General features: G+C 39.5%; 2 protein-coding genes and 1 long non-coding RNA gene across 4 annotated transcripts in view; 1 reads left to right on the top strand and 2 right to left on the bottom strand.

Annotated features, from left to right (window-relative positions):
- MALT1 (MALT1 paracaspase) overlaps positions 1 to 10,178 on the bottom strand; it is a 92,161-nt gene extending 81,983 nt beyond the window's left edge. Inside the window, exon 1 of the mRNA XM_019640693.1 lies at positions 10,116 to 10,178. The gene's annotated coding sequence lies outside the window, so the exon portion shown is untranslated. The remainder of the gene's footprint in view (positions 1 to 10,115) is intronic.
- A 371-nt stretch (positions 10,179 to 10,549) lies between these two features.
- Positions 10,550 to 20,741, top strand: part of ALPK2 (alpha kinase 2) — a 128,804-nt gene continuing 118,612 nt past the window's right edge. For both annotated transcript variants that reach the window (XM_019640688.1, XM_019640687.1), the window contains exon 1: positions 10,550 to 11,495. The gene's annotated coding sequence lies outside the window, so the exon portion shown is untranslated. The remainder of the gene's footprint in view (positions 11,496 to 20,741) is intronic.
- LOC109381746 (uncharacterized) overlaps positions 15,432 to 20,741 on the bottom strand; it is a 45,660-nt gene continuing 40,350 nt past the window's right edge. Inside the window, exon 3 of the long non-coding RNA XR_002123805.1 lies at positions 15,432 to 15,920. This is a non-coding gene — a long non-coding RNA (uncharacterized LOC109381746). The remainder of the gene's footprint in view (positions 15,921 to 20,741) is intronic.

The raw sequence follows: 20,741 nt of genomic DNA, 5'->3' as shown, positions 1-20,741 counted from the left end.
GTCTGGGGAAACGTGAAGAGAAGGGCCTGGTGGGGGTACAGAGTGTCTATTGGGGAGCAGAGGTCAGTGAAAGCATTTCTATCTACAGGTCAAGATGTCATGGTCCTAGGAATGAGCTCTCGGAGAGTCCAGCTTCATACCAGCATCCAATATATTCTCTTTGAGAAGTCTGTGAGGTGCTAATGACATATCTCACCGACACTTTGTCATAGATTAAACTCTATTCCGTACACGTTATCAGTCCACTGAGATGAGGGTACGGCTGAAATCAGTAAGAAAGTCGAGGAACCTGGGCAGGATGAAGGTTAGAATACAAGGCTTGCACCCTCCCTACAGAAGAGCAGAGTGACCCAGAAACAAGACCTACCATTCCCTTAGAATTTACTTCTGGGTCCGCTTTCATCACAGGAAATGTCAGGCTGACATGTTTTAGTGTTAGTCCATTAATGATGGAGAATCACAGGAGATTTATAAGCAAGGGAGATACGAAAAACAAGTGTTTCTAGAAGATTAGTCTGATGACTTCTGCTGGCAGCCTCTGTTGGTGGTGGCTGTGGTGCTAGGAAGTGGTAGTGATGGCGATAGACCTGGAAAGTGGAGGTTGGTAGGCTATGGCTGTGGTCCCACCGCTGGAGGGTGGAGGGAGAGGACAGAAAAAAAAGGACTCGTGAATTAACACCTGTACAGTAAATGAGTATGGAGAAGTGTTTGTGTAAACGCACACAAATGTTAACTGGTTGGTGTATTATTACTATCACGTGCAGCCACATTTGCAGGTCAGGACAATAGTTTCTCATCTGCGAATGAAGTTCTGTTTTTGTCCTCAGGAAGACAGATTTGGACAATTCAAGAGAAACAGGAATGTGAAATATAAAGCGAAAGAAGGGCCATATTCTAAGAGTGTAGTCACAAGCCCTCTCACGGAGGCAGCAAAGATGGGAGTTTGCTGGGCTGGCAAAATCGAGCCCAGAACTCAGCCACGTGAATCTGTGACACCAAGAAATAGATCGCACAGCTCGGAGCTTGGACAGGACTTTGGAGTTCAAGACAGGGAGAGAGAGGAGCTGGGGTTAGACAGTGCTTTAGAAACCTGTGAGTTAGAAGGAACTCCTTTGCAAAGTTTAGCTCCAGGCAAGGAACTTACACTTTTCCTGCTAATTTATCAATTAGGTAGAATAGATTGGTCTCTTAATTGACCATGAAACTATAAAAGTAAATGGTAGGAACAGGAAACATATTTTGCCAAAATTCCTGATTTAAGATCAGGTAACTTTTACTATGCTTATAAAATGAATGTTATTAATGCAGAATCTTGGGCGTTCAAGTCTTCAAGGCTACCTGTCTAGCAGGTAACAGATGGTAAAAGAGCTCAGGATCTCTTTCCTGACCTTTGCAGAGCTCCCCTGCCACCTTTACAGCTGTCTGAGGACGGGCTCATGCTTTCTTGTTGCATAAGGGAGCAGCATAATAACGCTGTCAAAGGAGCAAGTGTCACACGAGGTGGCTGGTGATAATTCCATCTTAGACTTCTGGCTCTCTGGGCATCTGTCACGAGGAATATCATGTTCAGAAGGATTTATTCACTAGGTCACATGGGAATTGAAACCCGAAGTAATCATTCAAAGTCACAGGTTTACCAAGTGCGTTCTATGCTTTTTAACGTGACTCAGGAATAAAGATCAGATAAAAGGCATCCAAATCGGAAAGGAGGAAGTAAAATGATCTCTGTTTGCAGATGACATGATCTTATATGTAGAAAACTCTAAAGACTACACACACACACACACACACACAAAAAAAAAACAAAAAACAAAACCTGTTAGAACTAATAGATAAATTTAGTCAAGTTGCAGGATACAAAATCAACATACAAAGATCGGTCGAGTTTCTATACACCAACAATGAATTATCCAAAAAAGAAATTAAGAAAACAATCCCATTTACAATAGCACAAAGAGACTAAAATACTTAGGAATAAACTTGACCAAGGAGGTGAAAGACTTGTATGCTGAAAACTATAAAACACCAGTGACATACATTAGAGAAGACACAAATGGAAAGACATCCTGTGTTCATGGATTAGAATTAATATTGTTAAAAATGTCCATACTGCCCAAAGCAGTCTACAAATTCAATGCAATGTCTACCAAAACCCCAATGACATTTTTTACAGAAAAAGAAAAAACAATCTTAAAATTCATATGGAACCACAAAAATCCCAACGAACCAAGGCAATCTTGAGAAGAACAAAGCTGGAGGCATCACCATTCCTGGTTTCAAACTATATTACAAAGCTAACTAATCAAAACAGTATGGCATAAAAACACATGCATAGAACAGACTGGAGAGCCCCACGGAACAGAATAGAGAGCCCAGAAAGAAACCCATGCGTATATGGTCAACTAATCTTTGACAAGCATGCCAAAAACGCTCAATGGAGAAAAGATAGTCTCTTCAATCAATTGTGTTAGGAAAACTGGATATCCACATGCAAAAGAATAAAATCCATATGCCTAGCAAACCCTTATCTTTCACTATACACAAAAAGTTACCCCAAATGGATTAAATTTGAGTATAAGGTCTGAAACCATAAAGCTCCTAGAAGAAAACATAGGGGAAAAGCTTCTTGACATTGGTCCTGGCAACAATTTCTTGGCTATGACACCAAAAGCACAGGCAAGAAAGAAAAAACACAGGTGAGACTGCATGAAACTAAAAAGCTCTGTACAGCAAAGGAAACGACAGAGTGAAAGGGTAGCCTACTGAATTGGAGGGAATATTTGCAAACCATATATTTGACAAGAGGTTAATCCAAAATACATAAGGAACTCCTGAAACTCAATAGCAAAAAAACAAAGAAGCTGATTAAAAAATGGGCAAAGGACTTAGACATTTCTCCAAAGAAGGTACACAAATGGCCAACAGATATATGAAAAGATGCTTAACATTACTAATCATCGGGGAAATGCAAATCAAAACCACCGTGAGATATCACTTAACACCTCTTAGGATTGCTATTATCAATGAAACAAAAGATAACAAATGTTGGCAAAGTTGTGGAGAAATTGGAACCCTTGTACGCTGTTGGTGGGAATGTAGAATGGTATAGCCACTATGGAAAACAGTATGCAGGTTCTTCAATCAATATAAAATAAAACTATCATGCGATCTAGCAGTCCCACATCTGGGTATATACCCCAAATAATTGAAATCACATTTCCCCCTGTTTTCCTCTAGAACAGCAGTTCTCAACCTTCCTAATGCTGCGACCCTTTANTACAGTTCCTCATGTTGTGGTGACCCCCAACCATAAAATTATTTTCGTTGCTACTCTATAACTGTAATTTTGCTACTGTTATGAATCATAATGTATCTTTTTGTTTTTTGATGGTCTTAGGCGTCCCCTGTGAAAGGGTCGTTTGACCCCCAAAGGGGTCGCAACCCACAGGTTGAGAACTGCTGCTCTAGAAGCTTTTCATTGTAGCATTATAGATAGGTCTCTTGCCAATTTTGAGTTAATTTTTGTTTATGGTGTGAGGTGTCAAATTTCAGGTTTTTTGCATATGTATACTCAAATAAAATTGTTAATTAATGGAAAAGACAATCCTTCCCTTTGTTGAATTATCTGTGTCACTTTGTCAAAAAATTAATCGACATCTCAATAAAAAATTGACATAAATGTATAGGTTTTCTTCTGGATTCTCAATTCTTATACCTCTATATAGACTATCCCAGTATATGATACTGTGCCAATACCTATCTCACTGTCTTGATTACTGTGGCTTTTTATTAAGTTCAAAAGTCAGGTAGTATAAGTCTTTCACTTTTGTTGTTCTTTTTAAAAATTGTTTTGGCTATTCTAATTCAATTGCATTTTCTGGTAAATTTTAGGATCAGCTTATTAATTTTTACAAAAACTCTGCTTGACTTTTGATAGGGGTTGTGTTGAAGATATAGATCAACTTGAGAAGAATTGCCACCTTGACAATACTGAGTTTTCCAACCCATAAACATAGAATGTCTCTCAATTTATTTAATCATCTAACTTCTCTTTTCAACATTTTCAGTATACAAGATGCCTTTTAAATTTATTTCTAAGTATTTTATTCTTATTGATGCAATTGTGAATGGAATTGTTCTCTTAATTTCATTTTCAAAGTGTTATCAGTATATAGAAATATAATTTTTTGTATATTGATTTGTATCTTGTGACCTTGCTAACCTTTTTAAATTAGTTGCAGTGGTTTGTTGATTCGTTGGGATTTACTACATGCAGAATCTTGTCATCTACGAATGAAGACAGTTTTACATCTTCCTTTCCCATCTGGATGCTTTGATGCTTTTTTCTTTATTGCCCTTCCTAGAACCTCCTGTACTCTTGAAAAGAGTCAGTGTTCTTGCGTTTTCCCTAACATTAGGGAAAAAATAATTAAGCTTTTCACTGTTAAGTAGAATACTCACTGTGGGGTTTTTTTGTTTGTTTGTTTCATAGATGCCCTTTATCAGGTTGAGGAAATTCCCTTCTATTCCTAGTTTGTTGCGAGTTCCTATCACAAATGAATGTTGAATTTTGTCAAATGTTGCTTCTGCTGCTATTGAGATGATCATGTGGTTTTGTCTTTTATTCTGTTAATGGTGTATTACATTTCTCAGCTTTCAGATGTTAAACCATCCTTGCATTATTAGGATACATCCTAATAATGGATTTATCCACTTGGTCATGATGTAATCCTTTTCATATATTGCTGATTGCAGTTTGGCAATTGTTAAGGATTTTTGCATTTATGTTCACAAAATATTGTGGTCTTTAGTTTTATTTTCTTGTGATGTCTTTGTCTGGCTTTGCTATCAGGGTAATACTGGGGACACCCAGACAGCTTCTATTGACTGCTTTTTTCAGCATGAGAGTACACTGCTGTGTTTATTTACATGTCTCATGATATTTCATTGAAAATTTGAAATTTTAGATAATATATTGTGGTAACTCTGAATTCTAGTCCCCTCCTGCCCCCCCGCCACCAGGTTGTTGTTTGCTTTTGTTTGTTTGTTAGTTTAGTAACTTTCCTGAACTAGATATGTGAAATAATGCCCCCCCCAAAGTATGTGGACACAGATATTTCTGCTCAGTTTTCTTTACCATTTTTTAAAGCTTGGTTTTCTAGGGATCACCCCTGTGTCTTCATAGCCTAGTGGTCCACTAATGATTGGACAGAAGTTGTGTTCAAATACCTTGAGCCAGTAAAACTCCCATCCTCTACCAGTATACCTCTGTGTGGGTAGGGGGATGCATTCAAGTTATGGCCATTTTTGAGTCTGCCTGGATATTTACTTTCTGCTGGGCCCTTGCATGTCTCCTCTGTGCATGCTGGATAGGTGAGTCCTCCCTGGTCTGTACTGCATATGCATACAGCCTCAGCCCGACAGATCCTTGCTCCAACCCCAATCCCATCCTCAGGCCAGAAGTTGGCCTTCTCTACTCAAAATTGCTGTCAAGAGTTACTTCCAACGATGACACTGCTGGGCAGAGGTGTTGTCCACCGCTCCAAATGCCAGTGCTCACAGCCTGCCCTGCAGAACCTCTGTGACATTGGAGCTGGGTAGGGTCATGGGAGCAGCTCTAAGCAATGAATGCCGTAGAGACTCATTGTTATTATAGTACCTACCGTTGAGAGGTTCTTTAATCATAAGTGCTTCTCAAATTGTTGCATGCCTGTGGTTGATTTCCAGAGCGTTAAAATGGCTGTTTGTCCATATTGTCCATCTTTAGGTAGTTGCTTTTGGGGGAGAAAATTGTCCAGCGTCCTCATTCAGTCATAGCTGAAAGTCCTAACTCCCATTTCATTCTAATTTTAATGGAGGGGAAAAAAATCTAGAGTCTTCAAGCCAAAACCCTAACTGTTATACCTGTAGCAAACTCTTATTTATTTATTTATTTATTTATTTATTTATTTATTTATTTATTTATTTTTTATTGTTAGTTTCAGGTGTACAGAACAATACAATAGTTACCCTTTTCACCCTCACCAGGTAACAACCCCCCTCCCCTCATCTATTGCCCTCCCACCCCCAATATCATGCTTATCTATTACAATTCCATTGATTCCGTTCCCGCTCTCTACTCCATGTCCCGAGACTATATGTATATATAATTATAGTTGACATACAGTATTATTCAACATCAGTTTCAGAAATACAATGCGGTGGTCAGGCCTCTACATCGACTATGAAGTGGACTCCCCAAAAGGACATGGGTCCATATGGCCCCCTAAGAAATACTTACAACATTATAGATTATATTCCTCGGACTGTCTATTTCTATCCCTGAGGCCATATTACAATTACTAATTTGTATTGTCTCATCCCTTCCCCTTCTCCTTCATCCCCACCCCCTCCCAACTAACAACCTCAGTTCTTCCTCTGTGTCTCTGAGACTATCTCCATCCATTTCTCCAATCCATTCAGTTTGTAGCAAACTCTTAATTGCAAAGAGTGGAATCCCCTAAAGCAGCAAGGAAATTGAGAACCTTAGATATCTGGGTTAAGGAAAACAGCATAAACTGATCAAGAACGCTAGCACGGACCAAGTGACACGAAAAAGGGGGAGAAGAGCTTGATTTAAACCCAACTTTAGTCTCAACCCTGCTTTGCAGTCATATGGGATGGTGAGTAAGTACATGGAGGGGTGGGGATTTTATACACAAAGGAAAAAAAACAAAAGAAAAAATAGTTTAAAAAAATTGTGGTAAAAAAATAACATAAAATGTGCCATATTAACCATTCGTAAGTGTGTAGTTTAGCAGTGTTAAGTATATACACATTGTCATGAACAGATTTTCAGAACTTTTTTATCTCGCAGAACTGAAACTCTGTACCCATTAAACAACCCCGTTCCCCCCTGAGAGAGTTTTTATTAAGTAAAAATTCATCACTTCTGTATTTTAAGACTTCACAAATAAAAGGGCAAACCAAAAACTGGAAGATTGAACCTGTTTGCCGCACACGAAATATGATGTGCTTTTAGGTGTGCAAAAGGAAAACACTCAAATTGCAAAGTTGATAAAAAAACTGAAAAGACAATTCATAAAAGAAAAAGGGCCAATGAACTTATAAAGTAGTATTTAACTATAATATTGAATTAATAATATCATTAGTAACCAAAAAAATGTGCATTCAAATAACGATTTTGTTTGTCAGGTTGGTAAAAACATTTTCAGTGATGGCGCTCAGTGCCAAGATACTCTCTCAGTGAGATTGGCAGGCTCTGCTGGTGGAAACATCACATGGTACAACTGTTAGAGTTTTGTTTGGCAATATGTTTCAAAACCTTAAAATATTCATAACCTTTGACCCACTAATGTAGCTTTGAACACCCTATCCTTAAATAAGATCCATGTGCCCAAAGATTTATTTGCAAGAATGTTTCACATCATTATTTATAAAAGCAAAATATATAAGCAATCCAAATATCTAACCCTGGCTATGTAAAGTATAACACATTCAAGTGATAGAATAGTATGTAGGCTTGCCTCAAGAATTCTAAATGAGAGGTCATGTTAAGTGGAAAAAAAAAAAAGAACAGAAAAGAAAACGGTTATGTATGCACATGCACAAAGGGAAAATAGAAGGAGAAGGAAATAATACACCAAAATGGTGGCTATCTGTGGATGGGGGGAGATTTGAAGTCAAAATATTAAACAGTTTCAGTAATGAGTACATAATTTTCAGTAAAAAGTATGCATTGCTTTTATAATCAGAAGAAAAGCCTTAAAAAGGAAACTTTTATAAAATACCAATTATACATAGCATACGCAAATATTTTTTAAAATTTAAATTGCCATATACGCTTCAGTTAGTTAATTTGACTTAGTAGTTGTGAAATTGGGCGTAGGGCTCAACATACACATTTGTGAAAATTGGAATTTTGCTTCTGTTCTGAGATTTGTAATACTGTGTGTGTGTGTGTGTGTGTGTGTGTGTGTGTGTGTGTGTGTTAATGAAACTGAAGTTTGGGAATGAAACTGGGATAAATTGTGCCAGAATTTTATCACATGAATGTTTGGATTTTTTTTCCAAAATCCTACGTAGTTAAATTGAGTTTTATCCTGGTTTTTATACTTGTAGTTTTAAGTAGCTGAAATATAGCACTTCAGTAACATGATGGATTAAATACCCCTATAAGGTGTTCTGTGAACCTAAATAGCATTTATAGTTTTGCTACTTTGGGGGGAAATGAAATCCGAATTCCAAACAACATTCATATGTTTGGAAAAGTTCCCTCTCCAATACACAAATTCTGATAAAACTGTATTTTTAAATGATTATTTTGCAAATATTTAAAATGAAGAATGTTATAGAAATCTGTTACCTGGGGTGAAAAACACCATTGAAGAACAGAGTCTTATTTACATGAACATTTCTTTTGCAGCTGTGCTTGAGGGGAAAAAAATGCCTTTGGAGTCGACCTACCTGAGTGACTGACAGTCTTTTAAAATACAGGGAACTGAATGAAGGTTGCAAATGCCTGATTCAGGTCACATCCACAGAATGAGGTACCACCCATCATAGTGCAAAAAACACAAGAACCCCTGCACCCTGGATGAGGACGAATTGTTGAGAGGGAGAGTGAGTTATGCTCACAGTCTTGGGGGGACCGTCCCCAAACGTTGACTGCTCCCTGAAGCGGGAGTGACCTGCTCAGTTCCAGCTTGGCCCAAGGACCCTGGCAGAAAATCTGATCTGCCCTGACATGTGATTGGTACCAAGCTGCAGCCAAGAATGTGCTCTGCCCGGGAACGGGCATCCGTCACTCATACCATAAGACATGAATGTTCGCGGACCTTCTGTGCCAGGAAGGATAAAATGAGCGGATACACCCTTCACGTACCCATCCAAGCCCAAGTTTTGGGAGCAAAGAGCAGCTTAAGAACCTAATGAATTTTCTTTAAATATTCAGATGAGTGGGGATCCCAGTGCTCTGCAAGCCTAAAGCGACCTGTGAACCGAGTGGTACCCCCCCCCACTCATTCAGGAAGCCAAGAGAGTAACAAAACCCAAAATGCCTTTCAGAGAAATGATCACAAAACATCTGATACAAACATACACGTTCAATTCTGCGTCTTAGAGGAAAATCTCTTCACAATGAAGTTTCTTTTTTTTTTCCTCTTGTATTTCAGAACAAGGGCTTGCTTAAACATATTTTCTTATATTTCATACTACTTACTGGGAAAGACCTAAACATTTTAGGTCTTTACTTTTAATGACAAACTCGTATATTTTTTTGGTGCTATTAGAGGGCCACAAACATAGGCCCTCCTTTTTCTCTTCAGCTTCTCTTCTTCTATCTCCTTCTATCCTCCCCTTTGAATAATCACAGAAAATTCAGGACAGAGCCCTGGCCTAATGGAGTTTAATCCAAAGATCCCTGTTTCTGATTCTTCCAGTCTTACTTCCCCAAACCTAAGATGAAAACAAAAGTTCTACGGCTGCAAGCTAATGAGAAATACAGGCAAATCCATATACACAGAACCTACCAACCACACACTTCTTGATATTTAATAAGTTTAGATGATTTTTTTTTTGTCTTGTGAAAATTTTCATTCCATGAAGGAAGGTCTATTGATGCACACTCTGTGCTGTGTAAAAACAATGTGCTTTTGGGGACTGTAGTGCCCAGGACAGAGTGACTATTTAGTTACGTCCCTTTCAAAGTCACCCACTGAGGGCTGCTAATTTTAGTTATCTCTGTGAGTGTCCTAAGAGGTTTCTTTATGTATATATAAAGTCCTCTGCTTCTTAACTTTATTTTACTAGGAGTTGAGGGAGTTCATCTTTTAAATTGTTCGTGAGGAACGAAATTCAGTTTCATGATGAGTGTTAATTTTCCATTTAGGAACGCCCAGGCACTGTTCTTTCAAGACCATATTTCATTTACCTACTGCACTGGGATGTTGGTTCCCTTTTGGCTTTACCCTATCCTGTTGCTGTGTGATACCATTTGTTTATTTTCTGTCACATCACCCTCCTCCTCTCTACACTCTCATCTTCAAGTTAGCACCTCTTATCTGGAAAGACCCTCTGAAAAGGATCCAGCTTTAATAAAACCGACAGATACTCACGGTTGCCAAGGTTTGGTAATTTCTGCATTTTGTTGCGTTTCATGGCTGTGTTCCCAAAGAGACAGTCATTATTTTAGTCTCTCAGCTTTCAGTAGCTTTCTTCTCGGATGAAGATAAAACTCACAGAACACATCAGCCACACACTTCTTGATATGAAATAAGTTTAGATGATTTTTTTTTTGTCTTGTGAAAATTTTCATTCCATCAAGGAAGGCCTAGTGATGCACTCTCTGTGCTGTGTGAAAACAATGTGCTTTTGGGGACTGAAGTGCCCAGGATGGAGTGACTATTTCGTTTTGTCCCTTTCAAAGTCACCCACTAAGGGCTGCTAATTTTAGCCTCCTCTGTGCGTTTCATAAGAGGTTTCTTTCTAAGCTGTCAGTTTCCAGGTGTGGTACATTAAAATACTTGTGTAGAGAGGCAAAGCCAATACAGAATGATACTTCAACAAAATTCAATGAAAGATATGCCCACAATACAAAATTTATTTTTGTCAACAGGAACAATTCCTGAGCGTCTGAAGGTGCAGGAGCCATGGTATTACTTCTGTAGGTTCCTTCTCTTTCTAGTCTCTTCTTAATACTGTCGTCACAATAAGGAGAGAGAATGTGTGTGGGGAGGGAGAGAATAGAGTGACTGCTGGGGGAGGAGGTGAGAGGAGGGGGGATCCTGCCTTGGTGTGGTTTCTGCTTTTCTCAGAGAACTTCAGAGAACGACTGTGCTACCAGTTCTGAAGGAACAACAGAATTCTTTTCGCCTCCCCTCCACGCCCTCCATGGGTTTCCTATGTGTACTTTGGATGCCTGATACCCTTGGTAGAAGAACTGTTGGTGTTATTCCAGCTTCAATCACTTTGTCAGGCAGCAAGACTTTCTTTCCTAAGAGGTGAGCAGCTAAACCTCAGGTCCTGCATGGGTTTTGCAAAAACGCTGCTTGGTCTCCCGAGACATCAGTGACAGCTCGTCTGGGTTTCATCAGCTCACTGGGGCTGCATTTCACCAGTCTCCTGTGCCAGGCCTCCCCAGCGTCAACAAGTGTCGCACCTACTGCAGGAACAGCCCTCAAGTTTCATCACAGTGATGCTAAAAAATATCCTCCAGCTTCAGCAATGACCTAGTTCATCCAAGGGCAGGGAAAAATGCTCGTCTTCCAGAACTTCCCTGGGCACGGAACTTTCCCTCTTAGGAAGATAGGCGCTTTTCTGGAAACAGACCCAACTGTGTTTTGACTCCTTCGTGGAAAAGACCCTGAGCCCTGTAGCTTCTCTGAATCCCCAGTCCCAGGATCAGGGACACCTAATCAATGCCTCACACACAGCCTGGGGAGCCCACAGCCGAGCCAGCTCTCCTAGCACGTCTCTGGGACAAAAAGTATCGAAAAGTAAGTATTTAGACTTTGGTTTTTTAATAAGGAATAGCTGTGCTTTAAATATGTCATTGTTTACTTTTCTACAGGAGGGACCAAAGCAGATTGTTTTCTTATGAAACTGAACAAAATGAAACAAAGGGCTACATGGTATATTGGGGTATATAGGGTTTTAAAGTGGTCACATTCTCATTTTCAGTTTAGGTCCATTCTGACCCTCTTGGAAATTATTATTTTTTATATCTTCTTATTTTGGCTTGATAATAATTTTAAAAGGTTCTTTCACATCATGGCTATCTCAACAATGAGAAAAAACCCCAGACATATAGGATGAGTCAAAGGCTTTGCAAAGTCACTTGAAAAATTGAGGTAACTATTCAGGTAACTCGGCCCCAGGTACTTTTGTCAAAACAGGTTAGTATTTTAGTCAAAAGTTATGTCTTCTACTTGGATTATCTGGATGATTGCAAACCCTCACTTTCTGAGTGGACATAGCAGTATCTCGTCTGACAACAGGAATGCAAGTTGCTAAAAAGCTATCAGGCATTTCAAAATGGCTGTTGCAAACACTCATCAAGTCATTAAAATAGATCTTCTTTCTTTTTTTTTTTTAATTGTAGTAAGAACACTTAGCCTGAGATCGATCCTCTTAATAAACTTTTTAAGTGTACATATAATACAGTATTGTGAACTATAGAGGCATGACGTTGTACTCTAGTTGTTACATAGATTTTTTTTTAAATTTAAGGCAAAAGGTCTGCCCCCCAAATTCCATTAATGAAATGGCACCACTCTCACGTTATACTTTGATGAACACATCCAAACTTGAAAGCCACTTATTAAGGGTATCAGTTACAGACATCTGGCAATCATTTAAAAATAGATAAAAGCAAGAACAGCATTTAAAGCTGCTTCTGCTCTAATCAGTTTCTTTTCACAAACTTTTCCTTAAGTAAAAGTAGCCTTCATTTTTGAAGATTAATTTACCAGGAGTGCGAAGAGATGTTTTATAACAGCATACCAACTAAGGGTAAATTGAATGAGATTCTTTGCTATGTGGCTTCTGAACTGAAACCCAGAATGTTGTAGGCTAGTTTCTGAATCGACAAATTGACAAATCCTGTATTCAGAGGCACTAATGGTTAAAAAACATGTTCAGATCTTGGAAATCCAGATTTAAAACAAACTAAATGTACAGAGGGTGCCAAAAAAATGTATACACATTTTAAGAAAGGAAGACTGTATTAAAATTGTAATGCTCAATATATACCGATAACAAAAGATGAATACAAGTCATGTTTGACTTCTGCAATTACAAGAGGTGCTCAAAGTGGTTACCATCAGTGTCCAGACACCTCTGATGATGGCGGACTACTGCTTGAGCAACGCTGACCAAACTATCTACTTGTATACATTTTTTCTGGCACTCCCGGTATTTCAGCTCCCAAATTACATTGTCCTTTTGACAGTTTTGTGAAACATCAAATCACAGATAGGGGAAGATTTTAGGTATGGTCAAGTTCCTATTTTCATCACCTGCAGAGATCTCCCCGCCCCTCATTTAATTCACTTTTGACAGCGCCCTGTGCACTTACATGTAGATATCAGCTTATGCAAGGAGGATGCAGTCGAATGTGCCACTCTGGGTGGAGATGGGGAGAAGCAGTGACTCTAGCTCAATTTCTCAGCCTGTCTGAATTCCAATGTTCTCATCTGTAAAAGGAAGATAACATCAACTTTGACAGGATTGATGGGGGATTAGATGAGTAAACACCCCTAAAGTATCTGTCATATCGCAGTTTCTCTACAAGTTCTTCCTCCAGGCTAAGTAAAAATCTCTCTTCCTTCCTTTCTCTCTCTCTCTCTCTCTCTCTCTCTCTCTCTCCCTCTCTCTATCCCTCTCTCTTTATCACTATCTCTCTCTGTCCTAAAATTTCATAATGGATTAATAATATAAACTATAAAGCAATAGAAAGTACACATTTTTGACATCAGTGCAATGATTAAACAAAAATAACATAGTTAGATTTTTTGAGGAAAATACTGTACTTGAAAACAATGTGCTTGAGAGGAAAACCTTTTTAAATATTATATTTTAGAATGCATCTACAATACATATTTTTGTCTGAAAGTGGTTGATGATGTATTTATTATCCAAAAAGAGAGGCAGAGTTTTATCAGCATCTCCTGGTAATGCTTTTTAGTACATATCAGTACTATATTTAAATATGAGTTTTCATGAATCCATAGGAGTGGAAGGTAAAGGTGAATTTCTGCATACACGATGATGTCTGTGGTTACTATGGAAACTAAGGCACAAGCCCACCTTTTCCTCAAAGATTATAGTTGAGCTCTGTATTGACTCCTATTCTGTTTAGACACAAGCATTGAGTACGTCAGGTGAGAATGCTCTGAAGTGGACTAGCCATTGGGTGGTTGAGCAGAGACTGTAGCTGAGTGGGTCATTTCAGGAGTGGTAGCTGGAACTTCGAGGTCAGTGTGCTCCCTTGCTCTGGGCTGAGGGTGAGTCAGCCACAGAGGGATGGAGCAGACAAGAGCCCCAAACTTGGCTCACGGGACAGCTCTGAAGAATTTGATCAGGTCTTTTTTATTGATTGCTCTTTTTATCTTTACTGAGATGCCCCACAGCCTTTGCCCAGGCACATCAGAGTATCTTAATAAATTCTTTGTTTGAGTTACTGACAGGTTCACAAGGAATGCTGTCACTGTGGGTTTAATTCTGCCAAAAAAGGAAATCTTGAAATTCAGAAATGTAAAGAAACTTGGGAGAAAGTGACCATGTCCTCTTAGGGTTGGCAAAAATGAAAGAATATACACATGACTTAAATGACAGAAAAGGACATTTAAAAATGTTCAGAGCCCTCATTGAGGTGTCGGCCAATGCACACCCACCTGGGATGGCCCAGAATGACCTGGAGACTTTGGACATGAGGTAAAAAAGACAGACACAGGCTGAGGAAACAACAGTTGTGAAGAATTCCTTTCTGAGTACATAGCACCCTAACCCTCCCAAAGCCATTTCCTTCATGGCTGCTACCAGCACGCCCAGGGTCACACAACTCACCTTGATCTTCACTTGGTCTTCAATCCCTTCTTAGATAACCAGGTGCATTCCCTCCTCAGTTAGTAGTTTAAGACCTTCCTCTAGTCCAGTGGTTCTCAAACTTTAAAGTGCAACAGAATCTAGAGAGCTTGTTAAAACACAGGTTACTGGGTCTCACCCCTCCGAGTTTCTGATTCTGAAGGTCCCAAGAATTTGCACTCCTGACAAGTTCCCAGGTGATGCCAATACTGTGGTCCAGGGTCCACACCCCTGAGAACCACTGCTTTAGTCATTTCTTTGGCCCATAATTCCTGAAGAAAACCTACTGTGCTTGCTCTTTTCAAACACTAAACTTGCTTACTTCTCAAAGATGCAGAAGGCCCAGCCACAATATGCTAGAGCTGTGGAGAGGGCAAAAGATAAACCCATCAGGTGTCCTGCGGGCAAACATCTTATAGCAGAGCATGTCTGTGGGGAATACTCAGTGTGGAGAGGACACACTGAGTTGAACGGTCCGTCATTTCAGAGGGTGCTGCTTTTACCAGCTGAGGCTATCCAAGGAGGCATCAAGGACAAGCTAGCACTTGAGCTGGGGTTTTAAAACTGGTGGGATTTGAACATATAGAGATGGAAGGTGGTCTTTTTGTGTAAAGGAACCACAACCACCAACAAAACAAAACATGGAGGGCAAAAAAGAGATAGGATGCGAATCGAAATCAGGAATTCATTTGGTTAGGCTAAGCTTTCTACAGGTGCCCCCAGAACTTTCTTGGAGAAGCATTCTTTGATTAAGCCATCTAATCCTAAATCCTTTATTTCTGTCTATCGCTTGGTGAAGGCATGTCCGACATAGAGATCTGGAATGGAGGGCCAGTGGTAGGATTTTCAGGCACCATGGGCCAGGGAGGAGAAGATATGAATGTTGTAGCACGCTTTCTAGAAGTAACAATCAAACATCAGCTCAAGCTAGCGTAAACAGTAGTGAGAATTTATTGCTCCCACAACTGACAAGTCCAAGAGTTTGGTCAGGACTCCTGGATCTGGTTCTCTTCATTTCTAGAAACTCTGCTCTTCTCTGTGCTTTGGTTTCCACCTCAGGCTGACTTTCTCAGTCTCACAAATGGTTATCAGCCTTCTCTGGGGTCCACATGACTTTCCTTTTTGGGCTTAGAGGACAGGGTGAAAGACCTAAGCTTTGCACTGATTGGATCACCCCTGAACTACTGTCCGGAGAGAGCCATGTGCTGATTGGCTTAGGCTTGGGTTAATAAACCAATTACCGAGGAGTACTTGATTTGTTTAGACCAGGGGTGTCAAACTGGAGGCCTGCGGGCCGCATGCGGTCGGAGAGGTAATTTTTTATGGTCCACCATGCTCTGAAATAAAATGAAAATAGAAAAAATTGTTATGAAGAAAATAGCGCTTAGGGGAGATCGAGGCAATACCGTACACACAATTCCCTCGTTAACCCTTTAACTACTGAAGACGAGTATACACGTGGCCCAGTGCCTTTCCTGGGGGCCTGTGGGCTGTATAAATGCGCTGACTCAGTTCCGGCGATGTTTGGAAGCAATATGTCTGCCACTGTCAGTGTCACGTAATGTAAACAGATCCCAACAGCAAAAAGGTTAAAAAGAGCACTCGGGTAAAAAATAATAATTTTAGTTTTATAAATACATTAAATAAAATAAATGTTTAAATAAAAGCAATTATATAGTGTTTTAATTATCCTATCCATATTCTTGAATCCTCACTTCAGAATATAAATTTAACAAAATTTTTAAGTGTGATGTGGCCTGCGTGAATCTTGCCTGTTGCACCAAATGGCCTGTGTTTTAATTGAGTTTGACACCCCTGGTTTAGACCAATCAGCTCCCACAAAGCGGGAAGGGCAAGGCCCAGCCCACCCATCGCCAGACTTGAGCCTTGGGAGAGGCATGGAATGGAGTTAGGAGGACAAGCAAAATGGTCACTTTAGGAGTTTTGGGAAATTATGGAGAAAGGCCTCTAAAGTCATACCATCTCTTTTCTTAGTCATAAGGATAGCCATGGGTAGCTTTACACTTTAGAGATTTAGGATGGGTTTGCTTTAAATTCCAGCCCAGACAAGTTAAAATAGTCTCCCACAGAATAGTCCTGCCTTTGAATGGACCAAACCCTTGGATGCAGTGCGCCCCCTCCTCCCCAGGTGCTTATCAGTGGGTGTAGTGCTTCTTATTTCTAAGGCACACTTTACAAAAATAAAAATAAAAAAGTTAAAGAATGATAAAAACAAAATTATTCAGAAAACAGGGCATGTGAAGGCAAAAGTAAAATTTCCCTCTGAGACCATCTGACTGGCTGGGTTGAAGGATGATGGTAGAAGGTGGCCGAGGTAAGATGATAACTTTCCACAGAACTTTGTCCCTGGTCCCCACCACTGACTTTCTTTAAACAGGCTTACTGAGAGGTCATTTGTTCAGCATAATAAATCCAGGCTCGGGTCTTACACCAGGAGTGGGCTTATTCTGCCAGGCAGTGGGACAGAACTTTTCCCAGGTCCTCCCTGTACTGGCTGATGCCTGAAATTCCACAGGGAAATTCCACACCTCTTGGTGCCATTTAAAATAAACATTCTCCAAAGGACTGGCTTCCACTTTTGTCACCAGGAGGAGGGAGAATGAAAATACAGAGTGCCTCGGAGAATGTGGAGGAGACAGGAGGAGGAACCAGAGAGGGTTGGTGATGATCATGATTACACAGACCTAGACTGGACACAGCGATCAGCCCGCTATGTTCAACCTCACACAGCGTGATTTTGACAATTAATTCACAGAAGTTGGTCTCATTAACAACACTGTCATGCTCTGTATGTTTATAGCATCATGGTCCTTTCTCTCTTGCCTGTCTTTACCCTGAGAGAGGACAAGGATAAAATACGCAGAGGAATGTGTCCTGTTGACATAATAAGTTGAAAATCAGAAAATCAAGAGTCATGGACCCTGCTGCTAACCAGCTATGTGACCTTGGAAAAAATTCCTGCCTGTGATTCACGGTGTTTTCCAGTTGTGTAAAACTCCCTCACCTGTTTCATTTAACCTTGAGCTATTTTTTTAGCCCTCCCTTAAAAAATTGGAAACTGCCACAAATTTTAAGTGTCAGAGAAAAGGGATATCAGTGGAAGATGCTCTTTTCCACCTTAAAAAGTTAAAAAATCCCGAGAGTCGAGTAGCAGCTACAGCTCAGCATGAACAGTTCCCAATATCTATGTGCCAGGCACACTGCTGGGCACATGGAGTTGCTCACTATTAATATTTAAAAGTTAAATTGTATTTGTTTATTGCATAAAGTTTATAAATTAAAAATATTCAAAAGGATATGCAGAGACAATCACTGTCCTCAGCGTAGCATCACCACCTTTCCTCAGACACTTGGGCCTGGGGGCAACCAGGTTACCAGTTTCTTGTGCAGTTCTAGAATCACTATGTATATAAAAAATCATATTAGAGTGTTTGGTTTTTTGTTTTTGTTTATACAAGTGATAGCTTACTCTACACTCTCTTTTTTTCTTTTAATTATTTTTTATTATGAAATACACATTTTTTAGAATTAGTTTCAGCTGTACAACACAGTGCAATGGTTATACTTTTTACCTCTCGAAGTGATAAACCCCCTCCCCCAATCCGCCGCCCCACTTCCCCCAATATCATACATCTCTCTTTTATATTTCGTTTATTTCACTTAACAATGTATCTTGGTGATTATTCCATATCAGTGCATACAGAACTGCCTTATTCTTTTTAAATGCCCATTGCTATTAAAAGTAAAAAAATTCCATTGTATAGATGTACTGTAACTAGATTCCTATTAATGGACATTTAGGTTACTTCTAGTCTTTTGCTGTCACAAGCAATGTTGCAATATATGTAGTAGGTGCTTATTAAATGTTGGTCTCCTTCTTCCTCTATTTTAAAAACTAACTTTATTGAGGCATATTTTGCATACTCTATCATTCATCCTTTCTAAATGCTCATGAGGTAAAGGTGCACAACCATTACATAGATTAGTTCTAGAGCATTTTCACCACCCCCAAAAGATCCCTCATGCACATTTATTGTTAATTAATGTTCTGTCTACTGTCTCCATTTCCAGCAACAAATGATCTACTTCTGCTTTCTATAGCTTCTTTTGGACATTTCATAGAAATGGAATCATACGATATGAGATGCGGTCTCTTGTGTCTGGCTTCTATCACTGAGCATAATGACAATGTTTTTGAGGTTCATCCACGTCGTATCATGTATCCTAGTTTGTTTCTTCTTGTTGTCCCATGGCATTCCATTGTAGGGCTCTACCATTTTGTCTGTCTATTCACTAGTTGGACATTTAGGTTATTTTCAATTTTTTGGCAATTGTGAATAATGCTGCTAAGAACATTTGTGTGCAAGTCTTTGTGTGGATATATGTTATTTCTCTTGAGTAGATACTTAGGAATGGAATTTCTGGGTCTTTTGGTCAATCTATGTTTAGCTTTTTAAGAAACTGCCAAACTATTTTCCAAAATGCATGTACTATTTTACATTTCCACCAGCCATGTTTGAGGGTTGCTTTTTTCCATATCATTGCCCACGTTTGGCTGTCTATTTTATTATAGCCATGCTAGGGGGTGTGAAGTGCTATTTTATTGTGGTCTAATTTGCATGTTCATAATGACTAGTGATATTGAGCATCTTTTCATGGGCTTTTTTTCTTGCTTCTGTTTCTCACATACAAATCATACCCAAGAAAGAACGCAATGCTGAGTTCCAACAAACCTGGACTTGTAGGCAGTGAGGAATTAAGTTTGTCACGTCAGCCATTTAAAGTAACCTTAAGCTTCCAAGAAATGGGAAAGAACACCTACCTGGTATTTTCGCTGAGAGGATTAAATATGATGATGTCTATGAAGTGCCCAGCCTGGGGAATGACATGTATCAATAGAAGGCACCAGAAACACGTTAGTTGTATCTCCCCGCCTGGTCTGCCTCTGTCCTCCCCACCCTTTGAAATTACAGAACTCATCTTTGGGGAAGGCACTTTTCCCTAACTAATATGGGACTGGTATTAAGTGGCAGTGGGTGTGGTACCCAAATCTATAGTAGCTCAGGTGACAAATTCAGGAACCAATTGCCATTGGATTAGGCTGAGTAATCAGAACTAATCCCTCCTGTCCCCAGTGAGAAAGCACTCCGACAGCTGGCTTTCCCGCTCGCCCCAGAAGAGCCAGTTCCCCATTATCTGCATGTGGCTGAGAGCTCTGCTCTGACACCTGCGGTTGACAGCAGCTTTCCTGATGACAGCAGCCACGCCACCAGCTATCTGCATGGGGCGGATCAGCCAAAATAAAATTTGACATCACTCGAGGGCTTTAAATAGTCAAAGAATTCTCCTATAACCTCTTACCTGCTCTCCCCCAATTTGAGAAGAAGATGTTTTTGTAGTTTTGCTGATGTTAGCCCCAAAGCTCCTGATTACAGCTAACTCATATAAGTTCTTACTATGCTATTCAGAAGAGCTTTATACATACTCAATTTTCCTAACAACCAAGTGAAGTAGATATTGCTGTTATCTTAGTTTTACAGATGAAGAAACTGAGGCAGAGAGAAGATAAGCTAGTAAGTGGCAGAGCTCAGATCTGAACCCAGGAATCGGGCCCTTCATCACCACATCCTTCTGCTATTCTGTTAAGGGCCCTGCCCATTTTAGAGTATCTATCAACATGTAATATGGGACTACTCTTTTATCCAGCAATTTCGTTTCTTGGTATTTAGTCTAGAGAACCACTTTAAGTCCCCAAGGAAGCATGTGCCAGAATGTTTTTTGGGACACATTTGTCAGTCTAAAAAACTCCAGCCAAGGCAGACGTCATCAACACAAGGACAGAGAGAGACTGTGCGTGGTATTACCATGCCCTGCAGTACTGATATCATTGAGCAGTTTTTAAAATGATGCAGCCCTTTATGGATTGGCTTGACCTTGTAAGACTGCCAAAACTTACTATTAGGTAAGATAAACCAACTGCATGGCAAGTATATACAATTTAATGCCATACATACAATAAAATTTTATATATTTATATATAAAATATATTTTAAAATATATTTTAAATATAATTTAAAAAGATATTTAATATGTATTTAAATATATATAAATTTACATATATACCACACAAAATTTAC

The sequence above is a fragment of the Hipposideros armiger genome, unplaced genomic scaffold (genome assembly GCF_001890085.2).
Source record: "Hipposideros armiger isolate ML-2016 unplaced genomic scaffold, ASM189008v1 scaffold_52, whole genome shotgun sequence".
In the NCBI taxonomy this organism is placed as follows: Eukaryota; Metazoa; Chordata; class Mammalia; order Chiroptera; family Hipposideridae; genus Hipposideros; species Hipposideros armiger.
The sequence above is the reverse complement of the archived record's forward strand: the minus strand, read 5'-3'. Positions and strand labels throughout refer to the sequence as shown.